Raw genomic sequence first — 15,762 nt, 5'->3', positions numbered from 1 at the left:
ACCATCACACTACCACCACCATATTTTACTGTTGATATGTTCTTTTTCTGAAATGTAATGTTACTTTTATGCCAGATGTAATGGGACACAAACCTTCCAAAAGATTTAACTTTTGTCTTGTCAGTCCACGGAGTATTTTCCCAAAAGTCAATATGTATATATACATTTATATATATATAATCAATATGTTTTCTGGCAAATCTGAGACGAGTCTTTATGTTCTTTTTGCTCAGCAGCGGTTTTTCGTCTTGGAACGCTGCCATGCAGGCCATTTTTGCCCAGTCTCTTTCTTATGGTGGAGTCATGAACACTGACCTTAACTGAGGCTAGTGAGGCCTGCAGTTATTTGGATGTTGTTGTGGTGTCTTTTGTGACATCTTGGATGAGGCGTTGCTGCTCACTTGGGGTAATTTTGGTCAGCCGGTCACTCCTAGGAAGTTTCACCGCTGTTCCATGTTTTTGCCATTTGTGGATAATGGCTCTCACTGTTGTTCACTGGAGTCCCAAAGCTTTAGAAATAGCTTTATATACTTTTCCAGAGTAATAGATCTCAATTAATTTCTTTCTCATTTGTTCCAGAATTTCTTTGGATCTCGGCATGATGTTTAGCTTTTGAGGATCTTTTGGTCTTCTTCACTTTGTCAGTCAGGGTCTTATTTAAGTTATTTCATAATTAAAACACTTTTTCACACAGAGCCATGTGGGTTTCCCGTAATAATAAAAACCTTCATTTAAAATTTAGATAAAAGGTTCTAAAGGTGACGAGCAGTGAAAGTGACGTGACATACGGCTAAGTACGGTGACCCATACTCAGAATTCGTTCTCTGCATTTAACCCAACCAAAGTGCGCACACACAGCAGTGAACACACACACACACACACACACCGTGAACACACACCCGGTTCGGTGCCTTGTTCAATTGCACTTCAGTCGTGTTATTGCCGGCCCGAGACTCGAACCCACAACCTTAGGGTTAGAAGTCAAACTCTCTAACCATTAGGCCACGACTAACACCCATCCCCCCCCCCCCCCCCCCCGTAGATTCTCCGTAGGATCTTCTTCTCGATGTTACATTCAAACGATACACATCGAGCCCTAAAACAGACAACTTTTGTATCTGAGGCTGTTGTTTTAGGAATAAACACAATAATCTCTAGAAGCTCTTGGAACAAATACTTAAAATAAATTAAATAAAACCTTTAATGAAGAACCAGGTGAAGAAAATCATCTTTATGGAAGATAGATAGAATTATATTTTCTGAAACCATGTAGACACATTTGCATAATCCAAAATTATAATTCAAAAAGCATAAATATTATGAGGAGAAACCAGTAACAACAAATAAATAACAGCTTACAGACTTCTCTGTTTTTTTTTTTTGTTTTTTTTTTGATAAATAGGATTTTTTGAGTTCAGTTTAAGGAACTTTTTCTTCTTCTTCTTCTTCTTCTTCTTCTTCTTCTTCTTCTTCTTCTTCTTCTTCTATTGTGATTATTCATCTTTTCTGATGACGCTAGCACTCGCGTTCTCTCCGTGTCTCCACACCACCAACCATTTCACCGTCTCCCTCTAATTACATGTCAATAACTCAGTGTTTAATTTTAATGGCCAAGAGAAATTCATTTATTCTGTTCACACCGCCATCGCAGTGATTTGCAGGGAAGAAAGATAAAATCTCCCTCAAGGTAAAAGGAGGTGAAGATAAGAGAGGACTGGCTGTTCTTCTCTTTTTTTTGTTTTTTTTTTAATATTCTCACTCTCCTTTCCTTACTGAGGTGCATTGAGGTCTTGAAAATTCCTGAGTTAGTACAATTTGATTGCTGCTGTCTGTGGGATTTAAGGTTGATGATGGGAGGAGTGAGAAGCATGTTTTGGCATTCACACACACACACACACACACACACACACACACACACACACACACACACACACACACACACACACACACACACACACACACACATATGAAGTCTAATGTTCATCCTGGATTAATGTCTCCCAATTAAAATTATCTTTATTTAAATTATCTTTATCTTAAAAATGTGCTTTATTTTAATTTTTAATATTTTTACAGAATTATAGAATTATTCAATTCTAGATTTTTGAGATACTGACACCTATAGCTATAAAAAAGTAAAAGCATAGACAGTTTGCGGTTATTTTTATACCTAAGTAATATTTTGTTCTTAAACTCCATAGAAATAGAAAAAAAAACTGATACAACAAAAAATCATTTTTCAAAAATATCCACAATTTATATTGTAATTCTTGTAGTTTGTTTGCATGCAGCCATGAACATTATTCGTTAAAAATCTAAAATACCTTATATAATGCGTACTTGTGTAAACATTGCACATTTGTGCTGTAACAATTTTTGTCTCTTGCCCTGCTCTTTCTCTTCCACAATGTCATCTCCAGAGGGAGGCTTTGGCTTTTGTCGACTGTTGATTCTAGAACGCGTGAAAAAGCAGGAAGTTTGGTTAAGTGGGGAAAGAAAGAGAAAAACAACAGGATCCCCAACCCCCATCCACCTTGTACCCTCTCACCCCCACCTCCAGCTTGATTTGTCCTAAATGAAGGCATCTCTGCATGCATTCCTTGTGTCCCTGACAATGCACAGAGTTCCTTTAGGCCTGAGCGGGTGCTGAGCCTTCGCCTTTGTCCGCTGATTAACTGCTACATTCAGGGCTCAGCTTGCTAATTGCATAGCCTGTATAGCTCGCTTGTATTACTGTTAGAACTAATGAGACACAATTACTGCACCCTGCAAATCTCTGGCTGCTGCGATCCCTAAGTGCCCCAGAACTCAAGAAGAGCTCACATAGAAAAGAGCTGTAACACTGTTGTAAAGAAAAAACAAAACCTATGCGGGGATTCCTTCTTTTTTTCTTGGGGTTTAAAAAATAAATTCATGTATTTGTAGCTGCTTAATAATTAGTTCCAAGAGTGAGCATGCAAGAGAAATGACAAAGCTGGGGGAAATTATCAGTGTGTGATGTCAGAGTTTTTTTTTCCTTTAGGTTTTACAATCTTTGTATACAATGAAGAACCCCACCATGTAACTCATTTAACCGTGTTTATACACAAATTAAGAGATAAATAAAAATAGATTTTTTTAAATATAGGATTAAATTTTATATGAAATTCCACTTTTTCTAAAAATCACATTTATTAAAGAATAAAAAAAACCTGAAATTTAAAATAATGGCATGTGCTTGGAAATATTAACAAGTAGTTTTGTTGACAGCCAAAATTAAAGCAAAATATAGTAATATTTTTACAGGTATACTGTACACCAAATATATTCTACACAGTGATGCAAAAGCAGGAATAAAATAATAATAATAATAAATTCATTAGAATCTAGCACAAAAAAAACATTATTTATTACATATTAATGTGGGTCTTGTTCAGGGTCCCAGTGGAGGCAGATTGGTGGTGCTGGGATTCAAGCTCACAAGCTTCTGATCAGTAGTCCAACACCTTAACCACTAAGCTCCGACATCCCACATTTACTAATCATTTTTCTTCTACAGAAAGTAAAGTGCTACCCTGAGACCATATAATTCATTCTGCAGAGCTACAGAAATCAGGGTTATGTTTATTGTCCTTCAGTTACAGTAAAATTAACAAAGAATCAAACAAAACAACATTAAGACAAATCTGAATGTCGACTCAATGAATGTTGGAATGTTTGAATGATCAATTACACCTTTAAAATATCCATCCATGTTAAATCTCACCGATTCATTTTCCTCTATTATAACCACGTACAGTGTATGCTGGCTTAGTAGTTAGCATGCCTGCCTCACACATGTGGGATTAGGGGTTTGAATCCTGCTTCTGCCCTGTGTGTGTGGAGTTTGCATGTTCTACCCTATGCTTCAAGGATTTTTCTCTTGGTTCTTTTGGTTCAACCGTTTCCTCCTCAGTCCAAAGACATTCATGGGTGTCATCTCTAAATGTTTCAATGTGTGTGATTGTGCGCTGTGAAGGGTTGGGGTCCCACAACTTGTGCTACAAGTCCGCCTGGGATAGACTCCAGGCTCCCTGTCACCCTGTGTAGGATAAGTGCTACAGAAAATGTATGGATAATTAAACAAATCTCTTATATAGGGCCTTGTATGGCAGAGACTTGTTTACATTTACAGCATATGGCAGATATCCTTATCCAAATCGACATACATTTTATCTTCTTTTATACTGTATAACTGAGCAATTGAGGGTTAAGGGCTTTGCTAAGGGATGCAGCAGTGGCAGCTTGGTACAGTAAACCTGGGATTCACACTCAAACCCTTGTGATCAGTAGTCCAACACCTTAACCACTGAACTACAACAAACACTCACATTTATGAAATCTAAATAAGGAGTCTTCAGTATCAGAACTTTCTACTGTAACTGTGTTTGTATCGTAACTTTTTCTAGCTACAAGAATATAAGTATATAACAGGAATGAACTGGGTTATATTGATGCTCCTCTAGAATGTGTAACTATAAATTATATGTTGTTCTGTGTAGCTCTGTCTTCCAAGTAGGACCATGGTCCTGGAAAAAACATTTCACTATGTACTGCATCAGCTATATATCGTTGAAATGACAATAAAAGCTTTCTGACTTGACCCTTGACTTGACTTGAACATGCATAAAAAAATCACGTATTTTTAAATTCAGATTCAAATTCAAATTATATTAGTCGCATTCACAATCAGTGAAAATGCATTTTTTTGATTGTCCATTTTATCAAAATACAGTCAAATAAATTAAAAATAAAACAGAATAATAAAGATGGAATTATATTTTACATTAACGTTGTATGAATCAATATAAAGTTATAGAAATTGATACAGTATATCAATATAAATGTAAAAATGGAATATAGAATCTAAAAGAAAAGAAAAATACAAAATATTAATTATTATTAAACAATAAATAAATAAATAAATAAATAAATAAATAAATAAATAAATAAATAAATAAATAAATAAATAAATAAATATTTGCTGTTGCATATAGAAGAACACAGCATTAAATGATGGGGTTGTACTATTCTACTTCATGACATGTTGCTCCACATCACTTCATCTTAATTTTCTTTCAGCATTTTTTTCCTTATTGGACCAGCTTAATAAATAGACCCTAGTATGAACAAGCATGATAAAAGGTGATTTTTTAAAGTACCAAATTACAGAAAAGATTTTTTGCCCAGAACCCTCAACATTTTCCCATCAACTGCTGACTTAAATCAACTGCTGCTCAATATCCTCATTACTTCACATGAATTCGCAATCATGAATTGATGCTGGCTCAGATCGGTCTTTTCTCCCTGCTGCTATTAGACTTTACAATCAAAGCTGCTCTCAGTGAACCAGTCACCATAATACACACTGTTATTATTGTATTAACTGCAATAATAAACAATAACAATGTATTTTAAACATGTGCAATAACAGAAAAAAGTGCAATATTACCTATGTGCTTGGCATATTTTTATACATTTTGTTTTGTATATACTGTATATTATATTGTGTCTCTATTCTTTTTATATATTTGCATTTTTTTACTCTTTGCTGCTGTAACAGTGAAATTTCCCCATTGTGGGACAAATAAAGGTATGTCTTATCTTATCTTATGTTATAATGAAGGAACATACTTAAATAAATAAATAATTACCAAGGCCTGTCCTGTGATGTACAAACACACTCACGTATGTGTGTGTGTGTGTGTGTGTGTGTGTGTGTGTGTGTGTGTGTGTGTGTGTGTGTGTGTGTGTGTGTGTGTGTGTGTGTGAACGCAGCAAAGAAAAGAAGCAAGGTTGTTTTCATTGTCAAAAAGATTACCTCTTTAGTGGCAGTTTTCATAAGACGTCCATTCCCTTATACTGCAATTTAGTCATATTTAGCTACTAAAAGCACAAATCTTTTTTATTGTGATGGATGTATGGACAAGAAAGTTTTCTTGTCTGTAATCTAGACTGTTTCAAGTCTAAGATTACGCTGTTACTTCAGCACGGAAATTCCCTACATTCATGCAGTTATCTCAGCGTTATTGAGTCCGTTGACTCAGAAAGTCCTGCATGCTCCTGTGTCCTAGCCGACCACAACGCTGTGAAATAACAGGCTTCTGACACAAAACACGTCGCATCTGTCCAACTCTAATACAGGGGGTAAAATGTTTCAGTGAAAAGAGGTTGAGTTATGGGGTTGGTGTTGTGAACACGATGTACTATATTAGTTTTGCTGTCACAAAGTTTTCGGTGGTTTTTCAGTTTGAAAGACATTTCTGGAATGTTTGTTGGATTTGGAGTGTTTACTCTTCCATCAGTCCGAGCTCTTCAGTCCGGAAAAAATGGGAAAAAAGCTCCAGTGCCCATTCATCTATGTCCGCTGTGCTAACAATGCACACTCTTCTACATTAGCCTCTTGGCCCTGTCTTATCAGGCTGGGAGACAGTCTCAGCCACTACCTGAACGCTCTTTGTTTCTCCATGACCCCCTCTAGTGCAGGTCACCGCCAGCAGCCATTCCAACCTGGATTTGACCATCCTCGGATTTCAGCAGCTCTCCCACACACACACACACACACACACACACACACACACACACACAGAGGCACCCATTAGGCCGGGGGCCCCGTTTGTGAATCGAGTTTGTTCTGTGTCAATCAAATGTCTGTTGGTTGAGTGATGGCTTTGTGTGTAGCTCTGTCATGCAGAGTATATACATTTGTTCATGGGGAACTTGTACAGAGCAATTTGTTCACTCGCCACTTTGGATTTTACCTTTCAGCTTGGCATTTCATTTGCACTTTACTCGTTGTACAGAAAAGGTTACATTTGTTTAGCGATAACATTTTTTAACAGTAAACATAGTCACTTAGCAGCTTCGGAACAATTTGGATGTAGATTTAGATCATTCATGAGCTAATTGTGATCATGTGAAACAAAAAAAATCTCTGGGATGAAAAGAGAGAAAAAAAAAAACAGAACACAAACCAGGTTTAACAGGGGATTTATTGCAGCATACAAACATATAGCTAAAAATAGCTGTCTTGAGACAGTAAATTAAAGCTCTTCCCCACAGTGTTCCCTCCAAACCACACCCCAAAATAAACACCTACACCAGAACATCTGAATGTTAGATAATGTATTACTTACCAAATCTAATATTTTTGGTATCTTAAAAAGTTTCTGGGCTACAAATTTCTTCATTTCACCAACATTAGCTAAGATTATTTACTACTACTGTACCTAGCTTAGCACACAGGTTCTATGGCCACAGGTTTCTAGGTATGTGCTAATTTCCTTAATGCTAAGATTAGCTAAGACAATTTATCAACAAGTTCTGTGGCTACAGGTTTCTTGATATGAGATAATTTCCTAAAAACTAAGTTTACCAAAGATTATTTATTACTACGATTCTGTGGCTACAAATTATCATCATGATCATATTTGAGAATTGCTAACTTTTATTTTATTTATTTTAGGTTTATTTATATTTAATTAGCTGTTTTAGCTAAGAACTCTAGCTGACAAGTTCTTACAGGTTCTGTCTCAAAGGAAGCATTTATTATTTAGCTAATTAGCTTAGCCCATAGCTTATGTGGCTATAAGTCGTAGAGAATGACATTGTTTATTTAAACTATGGTTATCAGCTAGGTGGCTTTCTAACTTAATGCACAAGCTCTGTGATAAGAAGTCTAAGTATGAGTTAAGATTGTTTTTAGTTTGTTTTTAAAATATATATATATTATAAATTTATTACATATAATTATATTATAAATGAAATATTTAGAACTGTGCTGCTTAGTTAGTTACTCTAAATACACATTATTTGTGGCTAGAGGTATCAGAGTATAAGATAATTTGATTGATATCTTTAATTGATTTATTATATAATTATTGTTTGAGGTTATATTATAAATAATAGCCCATTTTACTAATAAGTACTAATTAGTTAGCTACAAGCAAACAATATAAACAACTTTGTTAACAACCTAGCTTAACACTTATGTCCTGTCGCTACACACAGTATGAACTTGTTGGTTTATTATTTACTTCACACTACACACTTACACTATGCACTTTGTACCCTAGCATCTGGTGAATGAATTTTAGAAAGGAAGTATCCTCTCAAATGGAACACGTAACACAACACCGCTACAGTAGCTTTAGCAGAATACGGTGAGTTTTTTACATGTTAACATTGGCACACAGCTTCCTGCCATTGAGACTCTTCACCACAGTAGATGTCGGCACAGAGCACACAATATCATCAAAGACTCTTTCCACCCTAGTCACAAATTATTCAAGCTCCTTCCATCCAGGAAGAGATTCAGGACCATCGGCACCAGAGCCAGCGCGTTCAGGGCCAGTTCAGTATCCATAAACCTACTGAACTCTACACTAAGTCACATTGCAGTTCTGCTCCACCCCGTACATCCTGTTACATCTTTTTCTAATAATTATAACTGTACAGTCATTGCTTACCCTAGTTTTACATTTGTTTATGTACATTATCATATATTTCTTGGTTATTGTTGTACATACAATGATACAATGTATGTAATGCACACATTTGCACAATATACATACTTTTATATATATATAGACATTGGACAACTGGCAAATATATCTATTTTAGACATACTATACTTATGCACATAACAGCTGCCAAAACTTTATTTATTGTTGTACATATACTGATATATTTACCTGCATATTTACCATACAGTTCTTTTTACTATTTGCACTTCTAGTAGATGATAAACAGCATTTATTTGGTATGTACCAGTACTGTGCAAGGACAATAAAGTTGTAGCTATCAATCTATCTATCTAGTAAGACATTCTGTTGTTGACAGTTTGACACATCCAGTGCCATTACCTGGTCGCCCCACCCCTCTTCCGCAATGTAAGCAAAGCTGGGTGAGTGTTGAGTGCATGAAGGCACTCAACAGGTATGTGAAGTTCACTTCATCTTGCCAGTGTGAACACACTACTCAGACTATTTATACTACAAAATGACAGTGCATAAGTATGCTATTTAGGACAGATATGAGTATGAGATTTCACAACTCATAGAAGGAAATTCTTAGTTCAAAATAAAAAAAAAGAAAAAAAGATTTTTATTCCCCAGATAACAAACTTGACCCCCACCAACACCTCGAAACGACGTATTTTCTTCTACGTTGGTGCTACATCCATTCTCACAACAATTTCTCCTTAAATATTTAGCTTATTGATTTTGATGCTGTTAACAAAACACTACATAATTGAACGGACTATTTGACCTAGACGATGTTAATAGGTAGATAACAAGATCACACATTGCTTCAGACCACTCGAATGCTTGCCACACATCCATCTAAATGGTGTCAATTACCTACATTACCCTCGGCATATCTCTGCTAGATAAAGGCTTGCATGTAGACGGAGCTTTGGATTGCATCACCTCCCTTGGCTTGACGCCATCGCGCCATATTAAAGCAATGCCACCCACAAAGGAGGCTCCTGTCATCCGGCAGCCTACATTCAGCACCATCACTGTACAAACACACACCTCGTGTCGTTAAGCAAATGAAACCGACTCAATTATCATCTGTCAAATTTATGAACAGGGGTGAGGAGAGGAACACAGCCTGCTTTTGTGGGTTTTGGGTGTGTGTGTGTGTGTGTGTGTGTGTGTGTGTGTGTGTGTGTGTGTGTGTGTTAAAGCTTTAGAGTTTTAACAAGACAGAATACTACAGACCAGGTTGCCAGGTCACAGCAAAATTTCCAACCCATCTGCATCTAAAAACACTCAAAATACCAGCTTTTGTTTTTAAAAAAAAAGGAGAAGGAATTTTTTTTTCATGTGTTTTTTTTTTTTTTTTTTATATCTGAGTTGCAGTATCTGCAGTGTGACTTGTTTCTCTATTATCCCCACAGTAACCTCCCAACTTTGTGATGTTTTCTTACTTAATTATCCCATTTTATCTCTCATTCCGACAGAAACACAGAACACTTTATCATTAGATTTGTTACTTTTTCATGAACATAACATTCTCATAATGTTACATTACGCTTTCTTTTGTCTCCTTACCCTGTGTTTGACTTAGAGTAACTCTGATTTTTTGAGGTACAAGAAAGATCTCACTGACGATTTTTAATTAATCCAGCCCAAAAACAAAACACCACCACTGATTCGACTTCTTCTACAATCAAAATGTTTTTTTTAATTAAATTAAAATTAAATAATATAGATAATAAAAAATAAATGAATGACATTTTATTCTGTTTCTATATTTATGCAAAGCTGCTTTGATTAAATGTGAATTGATTATAAAAAAAAGTTACACAAATAAATTGAACTGATTTTTTCTGTCCACATTAACCAATTTAGATGTGTTGTATATATTTTATATTTTCCACTGCAGCTAAGTCATTAAATTTGTTCAATTTGGATATATTAATGTTGCATTTATTAATTCTGAATGTCCTCCAGCAGATATAATGCAATAACTAAAAATTGTTTATCTGTCATAGCTGTTTTATAGGTGTTGGTTCTGCTAAGTTAAGCTGACCTTGTTACTGCTAACAGGGCTCAAAGTTCAACAAGAGCCACCATAAACATTCCACACTTTAACACCTTCCCTGTTATGACGATGCTTTAGGTCCAGCTTATATTTTGTAGCCAGGGGCTAAGAAAAACTGTGTAGCGGAGCTGTGATAACTCTACCAACCTGTGGCCTAGACAGACTCTAAAACCCAGATTTACTCCCAGACCATTTGAGAGCATGCTGAATGCTAAAAGATGTAGCAGCAGAACATTCAGAATTAATCAGCTAAGCACTGTCTGATTATATCAGCTCTATATTTCTGTAGCTCAATGTTGTGCCACTCACACATATACTCACTTTATATGTTTGTGTGTGTGGTTGTGTTATCCAGCACATGTATAAATTAATTGGTGCAAGAGACATCAACTGGAATGTCACTCTAACAGGAATGGAGTGGCATGGACGCACACACACACCCAGCCAACACACACACACACACACACACACACACACACACACACACACACACACACACAGACTCACACATGGCTGCAACAAGAAAATTATTAAACACTCATGAAATTAGTTAACCAGACAACTTCACACTTGCTTTAGGCAATTCTCTATGTAGAAACAGACAAGTTTTCTAGCAAGCTAGCTAGCAGTATCTTAAAGAGGGAATATCAAGCTATCTAACAGTCTCTTAAACAGGGAATTTCAAGCTAGCTAACATTATCCAAAACAGGGAATATCAAGCTAGCTAACAATATCTTAAATGGGGCATATCAAACTAGCTAACAGTACATTAAACAGGGAATATCAAGCTAGCTAACAGTATCCAAAACAGGGAACATCAAACTAGCTAACAGTACATTAAACCGGGAATTTCAAGCTAGCTAGCAGAAAGTTAAGCGGGAAATACCATAAGAAAGTTAGCTAACAGTAATTTAAACAGAGAACTGAGACTAGCTAACAGTACATTATACAGGGAATAGCAAGCTAGCTAACAATATATTAAACAGGGCATTTCAAACTAGCTAACAGTACCCTGAACAGGAACTATCAAGCTAGCTAACAGTACATTAAACTTGGAATATCAAGCTAGCTAACGGTATCCAAAACAGGGAATATCAAGCTAGCTAACAGTAAGTAAAGCAGGAAATACTATAAGAAAGCCAACAGTATCTAAAACAGGGAACAGCAATACCATGCTAGCTAACAGTATCTTAAATGGGAATTGTAAGCTAGCTAACAGTATGTTAAATAGGGAATAGCAATTGCAAGTTAACTAACAGTATCTTAAACAAGGAATTGTGAGCTAGCTAACGGTATGTTACTAGCTTGCAGTATCTTAAACAGGGAATTGTGAGCTAGCTAACGGTATGTTACTAGCTTGCAGTATCTTAAACAGGGAATTGTGAGCTAGCGAACAGTATTTTAAACAGGAACAGCAATGGCAAGCTAGCTAACAATATCTTAAGCAGTGAATTGTGAGCTAGATGACAGTATCTTAAACAGGAATTGTGAGCTAGCTAACAGTATGTTAAACAGGGAATAGCAATAGCAAGCTAGCAAACAATATCTTAAACAGGGAATCATGAAATAGCTAACAGGTTAAACCAGTTAATTGTGATTTTGTTTTGTTGTACTATGATCACAACAGTACAGTGTAGCTATCTAGCGAGTTAGCATACACACAAATAAATATATATATATTTTTTTGGGTTTATTAGCACATTTGAAACAACCATCTTCTCTGTAGCTGTCTCAGATATTTAGACAATTTCTGGTCAACATTTTCTGATTCCTAACAGTCTATATTCTTTCTGCAGCACTACATCACCTTAGCTCAACACAAAATACACTGCATGTTTGTTTCACTTCCTGCGGTTTTGTTCATCCCCACTACAACCAAACCACATGGAGTTTGCATACGTACATACGCTTTCTCACACGATCGCTCATCCTCACCGTGCTGCCCTCAGTCTGTGTCAGAGAGAAACTGATACTGTTTAGCATTTCTGCGCTAATTTGGTTTGTTTATCTTCACACTGCAAAAAACTAAACAAACAAACAAACACCAAGTGATGTAAAACAAAGCTTTATCAAGTTCATGTAGAAATCATTTCCACACAGAGTTTAATGAATTACTTGAAAATGAATAAATAGTTTAAAACATAATTCAAACCTCATGATTACGTTTAGCAGCTTTTAGCTACAGAAGAATTATGCCTGCAACACAAAGAAACGTTTCGTTCACTTCAAATGCAGGTCAATTCAAGGTCTCAGACTGGTTAGTCAAGTCAGCTCTCTGTGTAAAAACACACCTGTGTTTGATTTATATATATATATATATATATATATATATATATATATATATATATATATATATATATATATATATATATATAACATTGTATGTCAAAGCACAACCCAACAGAATCATTTAGTCTTGTCAGTTTGACAAGACACTACACAATGTAGTGAGTCTGTATAAATTTACAGACATCTCAACTCTAGTAACTCCTCCCGTCAATCAAGTCCATCTCAGATTACGGAGTGTAGATGCAGCAGATTAGAGACGTCCTCTGTAGCACGGCTGATCTTCAGAACTCGAGTGTACAAGATGAATGGCGTCGTGTACAGTCTGATAAAACCTGAGTGCAGTGTCCTGTTTCTGTCCTGCTCACTGACCTGAAAGCTGTGATTAGGAAATCTGATCACACGACTATAGCCAGAAAATCTCTTCTATCAACACACAGATTGTGGTACAATGTTTTTAGATCCTGATATTGTGTATGAATTTAAAATCGAAAAGAGAAGAGAAGAGAAAGTACAACTTTTGGTTACCTTGGTAAAGAGGTCATTTTGCATTGTTAGAAATGAGTATGTTGTTTTGTTGTTGTTGTTTGTTTCTTTTTGGAAGTGTTTTTACAGATTTTTCTTTCAGACAAAGTGTATTCATTCATAATAAAATCTGTACAAATATAAGTTGCCCAGGATAAGGAGCTAAATGCTATAAATGTAGGTGATGGGAAAATACAGTATAACTTTAGTGTTACATAAAGGTGATTTAAACATGTACAGTAGAGACGTATCATTTGTTGTGACACAAACACAGTGGGAAGCATTAGTGTTTTAAGGTGTGGGTTTAACAATCAGAAGGTTGTGAGTTCAAATCCCAGGTCCACCAAGCCACCACTTCTAGGCCCCTGAACAAGGTCATTAAACCCTCAATTGTATAACAAAAATGAAATAAAAATGTAAGTTACTCGTGATAAGGGTGTTTGCTAAATGCAAAAAATCTGTTGTGGGTTCGATTCTAAGCTAAGATTCTGAACTCGGTGTTTGATTTTAATCAGTGCTTTGAAAAAAAACACACTCACATCATGTACTGTAGCATGAACGAAAAGGAATCGTGTTAATCGTACACGTTTCTATTGCATGGAACTGACGTACACATTTGAATTATGTAATTTCACCAATTATATTTTAGTGTATACAGTACATATTTTATTATATCATAGCTATAGGATTATTAGACATTAAAACTGCTGTGATAGGGTGCCAGAAATTAGAGTGCGTTTTAGAAACCCAAAAATACAAAGAAGAATTTATAGACAACTTACTGACTATTACACAAAATATTGACACAGGATACAAATTTTAAATAGACTTGCTGTTTCTATGTTAAACAACTTTAACTGTATTCATTTTATAGTTATATTCAGCATTACTGATAGCTGCTCTTATTGTTGACCAATCAGATTTGAGAGTTCAGCCTCGTTGTGGAATAAATGCAAACGACACGCACATAAATGTTTTTTAATTATGACCGCTCTGTATTATCATGATCTGATTAGTAAGCTGTAGTTAACACTGCTATTATGGTTCAATAATACAGGTGTCCCAATACATAAAAAGTCTCAGTAATTAGAGAAAATAAACACTTTTTGCTCATAATCTCATGATGTGCTTCTCTTAACACATCTGGTGTTATGGATGTAATTGTAGTGTTTATTGATCCAGCCATGAGGATTATTTCAATGTGTTCTTTATTTGTCTTTTGTCTTTAGGCCAAGTGTGTGTGTGTGTGTGTGTGTGTGTGTGTGTGTGTGTGTGTGTGTGTGTGTGTGTGTGTATATATATATATATATATATATATATATATATATATATATATATATATATATATATACATGTGGGCATTACTTTATATATTCTTCACTTTGCTTTTGTTACAGTAACTTAAATCACAACCTACCTTGTAATTCACTAATGCCTTGTAATTCATTAATTCACTAATGCCCATTAACACAGAAAAAAGGTTAGCCTTAGTATGTAGCTACCTACTATCATGTGTGCTGATTATCATATTGCGGTAAAGTAAAAGTGTATTAAACATTAGTATACTTAAGGTACGTTATCAAATGCGCTAACAGTAGCCCCGCCCACATCCACGGACACAAGCGGTTCTTAAGTCTAGACCAGCAAGAACCACTTTTCCTGGTTCAGAGCCGGTGCTTTGGTGGTCAAAACTGAAAGAACTGGTTCTAAATTAGGCTCCGAACCAGCACTCAAACTGCCTCGGTGGAAAAGGGGCATTTGTAAACTAAATGTACTATTAGGGGTCCAAGCACCAAAGTGAACTACAGGAAAGTAAAAGTGAAAAAATAAAAATTCAGGAATAGAATGTGGCTCACTTTAAATAGTGTTATACAAAATAAACCACTGCTGGGTGTCAGTGGAATCCTGACTACAAAAAGTTTAAGATCTTGATCGACGCTATAATGACAACCTAATTAAGAGGTGTATTTCTCTCCGACTTCAGGCCTCTGTGTGCTGTGTATCCTGCTATCTAAGGGTAAACAGAGCCGTGGGATGATGGGAGCTGTGTGTCCTGGCGTATCCCCTCTCAGTGGGCGAATGATTGCAAGGGCTGGTCCTGTTTGTCAAGGTAATGAGGCAGAGGTGAGGGACTCGGAGGGAGCGCGCTTCACCACCTCAGGGGACGGCAGAAGGAGGAGGGGTCCAGCTCCACCTGACAGGGATTAGCAGCCAAGCCCTAAGCAAACAATCCCAGATGAGTTTGGGGGGGTGGGTGGTTGCAGGCTCTTTCCCAACCCCCTTCTTTTGCATCTCTGTCTTTCTCTATGGAGAAGACATGGGCTTGTGCAAAGTCAAAAAGCAAACAAGGCAAATCAACTCCCTAAATAGGTTCCTCGT

Source organism: Tachysurus fulvidraco, chromosome 3, assembly GCF_022655615.1.
Source record: "Tachysurus fulvidraco isolate hzauxx_2018 chromosome 3, HZAU_PFXX_2.0, whole genome shotgun sequence".
Lineage (NCBI taxonomy): Eukaryota > Metazoa > Chordata > Actinopteri > Siluriformes > Bagridae > Tachysurus > Tachysurus fulvidraco.
Note: the sequence above shows the minus strand (reverse complement) of the source record.